The following is a 6,331-nucleotide window of genomic DNA, read 5'->3' on the forward strand; positions in this document are numbered from 1 at the left end:
TCCTTCTTCTCAAACCCCACCCAATATATCCAAGACTTCCAATACCTAACCCAGCCATAAAGCCTCACCTGGGCTGACTTAAATGTTATCCTTAGTGCCACTCCCTCCCCAGACAAGCAGGAAATGAGTAGTCTCCCTGGCCCGGTCTTATGAGGACAAATGCAGGTGCCTTCAGCCCAACTTTCCTGAGGTCCTGCAGCTGTACCCCCAGGAGTACTCAAACTGGAACTATCAGACAGGATCCCAGGGCATAGTCAGACAGGATCACATGGTTTCCTACCTAGTAGAGGGACTTCACAAGGCAGCTCCTAAGGCAGTTAATTTTGATAAGCTTAAAGAGATCACTCAGTCCAGAGATAAAAATCTGGCCCAGTTTATGGCCCACCTGGCCACTGCCCTTAGGCAATTCACAACATTAGACCCAGAAAAGCCAGAAGGGCAACTTATTCTTAAGATGCACTTCATCGCTCAGTCATCCCCAGACATTCATGAGAAACTACAGAAACTGGAGACTAGTCCTCAAACCGCACAGCAATAGCTAATCAATATGACCTTTTAGGGTTTAAGTAACTGAGATGAAAATGCTCAAAAGCAGCAGTTTCTTTTTTTTTTCAGTACCAGAAATCAAACTCAGGACCTTGTACTTGCAAGGCAGGCACAGTGCCACTGAACTAAATCCCCACTCTAAGCAGCACATTTCTGAGCTACAGATGCTGGCCACTGAAATAAACCCCTCAAAGTCAACCACCAAGTTGACATCAAAGGGATCAAGAATGCCCCTGACTCGATGCACCCCACCAGGCTCATGTTTCAAATGTTTACAGAATGGTCATTGGACTAGGGAATGCCCACAGTCCAGGATTCCCCCCAAGCCATATCCTTCCTGTGGGGGTCCCCACTGGAAGTCAGATTGCTCAACAATGGCAGCCACCCTTGCTGCCTCTGGGTCATGACCCTAGGGACCCCCCAACCTGCTCTTTCCAAGACCTTCTTGGTTTGGTCCTAAAGCTGCCCAAGGCCTCAGAGGCCCCCAAGAACATCTTGGACTCCAAACTTCAGGTAACTCTTACAGTAGAGGGTGAGTCCATCCCTTTCCTGACTAATATATGGGCCATTCATTCTATCCTTCCTTCATTCCAATGACTGGTCTTTCCAGCCCCAACTACTGTTGTGGGTATTGATAACAAAGTCCCCAGACCCTTAAATCCCCCTCCAATCTGGTTTCAATCGGGTCAACACCTTTTCCCACATTCATTCTTAGTCATCTCCCTCCACACCCCTAAGGGTTAATATTTTGCCCATTCCAGCTTCACCACAGCCTATTCCCTTTCTGAATGCCAAAAATATCAGGATCTCACCACCAAAGATGGGTGGTTCCTAAGTAAGGGAAAGTTCCTCCTTCCTGCTTCACAGGTGCACACTATTCTTTCATCCTTTCATGACCATTTTTATGCAGGCTACAGACCCCTAACCTGACTGCTTGAGCCTCTTATCTGCTTTTCCTCCTGGAAGACCCTCCTCAAAACCATCACCCCTCAATGCTCCATATGCCACACAACCACATCTCAGAGTTTTCTAAGGCCCCCTCCTTTTCTTACACACCAAGTGCAAGGCTTTATCCCTGAACCTTAACTACTCTACCTTTCCACCCCTCCACCTACTAGAACAGGGAGAAGCTTGCCCTACTTTCCATGCCATTTAAATCTAGCACTGGCCACAGACATGTCCTCCAAGAAGACTGTCTTCTCTTAATGTTTGATCAACATTTGGGGATGCCTGCCTTGAAGGCTCACCCACATTACAGCCCTTGTCCCAGCTGGAGACAACAGATGTGGTTCCTTGCTGCCAGTCTCATTGTCTCTCTCTGCTCTCCAAAAAATATCTCCCTCCATTTATTACCCCTTCCTCCTCCCTAGCCTCCCTATCACCATTAAACCCCCAATCTGACAACATAGAGCCCTACAACTATACCCCTGCTCATTGGTTTGGGTACCACCACTGCCACAAGGATGGGGATAGGAAGTCTAGCTACCTCTCTGACCTACTGTCACTCCTTCTCCCAAGACCTTTCTGACTTGGGAAATAGCTAATTCTATTTTTACCTTGCAGAACCAGATAGACTCCCTGATGTCAGTAATGCTCCAAAATCATAGGGGCCTAGATCTTCTCACAGCCAAAAAAGGTGGCTTATCCATCTTTCTGTGAAAGGACCAGGCATAGTGCAAGACACAGCAAAAGGACTAATTGAAAAGCCTTTGGAAATTAGATGCCTGTCTCACTCTTGGACCAATATTCGGGGCTGGGCCTCATGACTCCTTCCAATAACTAGGCCTCTTGTCTCTGTTCTCCTCCTCCTTCTTTTTGGGCTATGCCTCTTCAGGGTTTGTTTGGGGGTTTTTTGTTGTTGTTGTTTTCACAATTTCCACAAAATTTAGTTCAGGCTATCATTAGTCAATCAGTGCAACAAATGCTAGTTCTGACCACCTTCTTGTACTGTTCCATCCCCCAAGGACTCTCTCCCAATTAAGGTGTCCACTGTAGACCTTTGTTGTCACTCTCTTCCTGACCTCTCTTCTCTCCATGGAAAATCCACTCCCCCAAATTCTCTTTCAATTAAGGTGTCTATGCTCCCCATATGTCTCACATTAAGAAGCCATGAGAGCCAGGGATTTAGCTCAGTGGTTCTGGTGCCTGCCTCTTAAGCACAAGGTCCTGAGTTTGATCCCCCATACCAAAAAGAAAAAAAAGAAAAAAAATTGCAGGAGATAAGAAGCCATGAGAAACAGCACCCCTTTCCTCAATCTTCCCTCCCTTTATAACAACAAAATGATGGGAGTGTCATACCCAGCAGGTGAGTCCTATCTCCATGACAGCCACACGACTCAAAGCACAGCACCAAGTGTAGCCTAGACGCCAACCAGCCTAAGCAGCAGAAGTACAGGCAACCGCAAAGAACAAAGGCAAGAAACCATGTCCCAGCCCCTCACCACTGAGAAGTTCAGTAACACCTGCACTGCCCATTCCAAGGAGCATGACCACACTCTCTGCCCCTCAAATTCCAACCCCTCCCAACCCCCTTTAAATTCTTCATTCTCTGCCCTCTCTATGCTGAATTCCCTTTTTCACATTCAGCCCACCTGCTGCCAGCCCAAGAGTAATAGCCTTATTGCCCATACAATGCCTACCCATGATTTGTTCTCTCTCTCTCTGCATCTTTAATACAATTACCTAAGCAACTATATTTATAATCTTATTGGTTGATCATAGTTTTGTCCATGGTGCACCTACCTCATGATTTTGCACCTACTTCATGATTTTGCTCTATAAAACTTCCTCTGTAAAGTGGGCTCATTAGCAACCCATTTCCCAGGTCCCTTCCCATCTCTCTCTGGAACTTTCTCTCTCAATATAATTTTCCTACTCTTAACCTCTGTTTTTCCTCAGAATTCATTCTTTGGTTCTGGGAAAATGAACTTGGCATATCAGACATCTAGCAGGTTGGGAGTTATATTATTTCCCCTATATCATTTGGAGGTCCTATATAAATGATAGCTTCATGTTGATTGTTATTTACTGATAATCTCCTTGCCTACCCCTAGCTAAGACTTTATTTTCCTCTGAATAAAATAAATTACAGTACCTTGTCTATAAAAAATAATGAAAGAGAAACACAGAGGAAGGGGACAATAATTCATTGGTGAGTTGTGGTATCTTAGTAAATTTGGACTTCTACAATAATAACATAAACCAGGCAGATTCATCAACAGAACTTTATTTGTAGGGACAGGGGACACCACAGGTAGGGAAAAGATAGGACAAAGGCCTCACTGAGATATATTAAAAATTAATAAGATAGCTTTGATCTCTGCAGACTCCAGCAATCCAAAGGGCAAAGGCAGCTAGACTCTGAGGAATTTGAAAGACAAAGGCAGCTAAATTGAAGCAATTAGGAAGACAAAGGCAAAGAACTCAGGACCAGTGGAAAATTGCTAGGTAACTCCAGTAACAAAAAAATGGCAAACTTCCTCTTTACTTAATCCTGTAGCCTAAAATACCTGTGCATAAGCCCCTCACTCATAATCTTAGCCTCCACCAAAGGACAGGGAAAGGTTGTAAGGTCAGAAGAAATCCAAAGTTATGATGAAAGACAAGTCAGGCAGCCAATCAGATTACAGGAGCCTACATGGGACAAGGATCTCAATCAAAGGAGCTTCAAAAAAGAATCCATGAGCAGTTCACTTTCAAATTCTCCCTACTCAGCCAAAGTAGCTTTCTGTCATCTCTCTTTTTCTCCTTCCCCATCTTCAGATAGGTTGGTTTGTCATATTTTAAACTGCTTCTTTAGGTATTTACCAGTGCTGAGCTTAGGATCTCCAGGAGCTTTGTGTTCCAGCAGAGCAGTGGCATGATGCAGCAGAGCAGAGGCTTGCTGTCCACCCTTGGATGTTACAGTGTGGCATAGTGCATGGCATGGTGTACAACCCTCCCTGTAAGACCCAGGTGAGACTTAGCACAAGTAACGCCATCTTGTTACAGGCCCTCCATCTTGTCCCTGTGGGTTTCAGGTTCACTAAAGGACATAGAGTTCCCAGAATGTACTTGTTTATCTGTTAAGACACCATGGAATGTACCATTATTTCTGTGCAAAGAACATCCTGTTAGATAAGTAAAGAACATCTGCAAACTCCCCTAACCGTCCCCTAACCACAAAAATTCCTCTTCTGTAATTCTGCTTGCTAAGCTCCCCTGCAGCCCCTATAAAACCTTCCAACCCCCTGAGCTCAGGGCCTCTCTAAGCTTATTGCTTGGAGGGTGCCATCTGGCCAGACTAATAAAGGTCTGTTTTTTTACTATCTCAATCTCTCCCGTGTGTTTCCTCCTGGGTGATCCTCACTGGAGTCAGCTCCTCGGAGTGTTTGGTAAGGCCCTTGGTCTTACATTTTGGAGGCCCCAGTGAGATCCCCGGGTAGGAACCCCCAATTCAGCCAAGACTCCGTGGCAGGATCCAGCAGGAGACCCTCAGACACAGACCTCAGAAAACCTCCGGAGGTAAGCTTTTGGCCAGTTGCAACCATTTGTTAAGTCAGGAGTGAGGTGGCTGACAAGCTGGAAAGCCTCCCCTGGCCCGGAGGTTCCTGACGAGGAACAAGGGAAGATTTAGTTTCATTTTGTCATGGCACCCATTTGTCTCATCTTTTATGTGTTAGTGTTGTGTCTGTTGTGTGTCTGATTTAACATTCTTTTCAGTCCTCATCAGAAGCAGAGTGATGGGAGGATCCTGTTCTACTGGGTCCACTCCGCTTGACTGTTTTCTTACTAATTTTAAATTGGCTTTCTCTCCAGAACAAGAAGATGAATATGGGGTGAAATTTTCTTGCAGAAAACTCCACTCCCTGTGCCAACTGGAATGGCCAGCTTTCGGGGTGGGATGGCCAGCCAAAGGGACTTTTGACCCCAGTATTTGCTGGAAGGTGTGGGGCAAAGTCACCAGTCGCCCTGGCCACCAAGACCAATTTCCCTACATAGACATCTGGGTTCAGGCTTGTGAGGAACCCCCGGCTTGGCTGCAGTGCTGTTCTCTTCAAACAGACACTCGCATTTTAGTCACTGCCCCGAAAGGACCCCGGGGACTTAAGACCCGGGCTCCCAAGCCGGTACTCTCATAGGAACCTGACCCCCTAGACCCCTTGGGAGGGCCTCTGCCCTATGTGGAATCCTCCACCTCCTCAGATAGATCCCACTCTAGACCCCAAAATCCTTTCCTTCCTCTATTTGTTCAACCTTCGGCCCCTACCCCTCTCTATACTCCTCTCCCTGAGGGGCCCCAGTCCCCAGACTCAGTGACTTCTCCCCCACACACATGAGCTGGGGCTGCATATGGACCTAGCGAGGTCCCCATGGGGGAAACTAGTTCAGCCCCTCTCTTGGCCCTTCGGGAGACTGAACAAGGTCACTATGTTTATATCCCTTTACTACCAGTGACTTATACAATTGGAAACACCAGAATCCTCCTTTTTCAGAGAAACCCCAGGCTCTAATCTCTCTCCTGGAGTCTATCTTTCATACCCATGATCCTACTTGGGATGATTGCCAACAACTCCTCCAGGCCCTTTTTACCTCAGAGGAGAGGGAAAGAATCCGAGGACAAGCTGTAAGGTCAGTACTAGGTGGAACAGAGGGCCCCCTAGATGAGCAGCAGCGAGCCTGTATTGAGGCACAACTCCCATCCACCCAACCCCACTGGCAAGTTAGTTCCTCAGGCAGGAGAGAGGCTCTCCAGAACTATCATCAGCATCTCCTGGCTGGCCTGAGGGGAGCTGCTCAGAAGCCT

The sequence above is a fragment of the Heterocephalus glaber genome, unplaced genomic scaffold (genome assembly GCF_053883595.1).
Source record: "Heterocephalus glaber isolate CG9 unplaced genomic scaffold, H.glaber_assembly_v1.0 deba00001463, whole genome shotgun sequence".
Lineage (NCBI taxonomy): Eukaryota > Metazoa > Chordata > Mammalia > Rodentia > Bathyergidae > Heterocephalus > Heterocephalus glaber.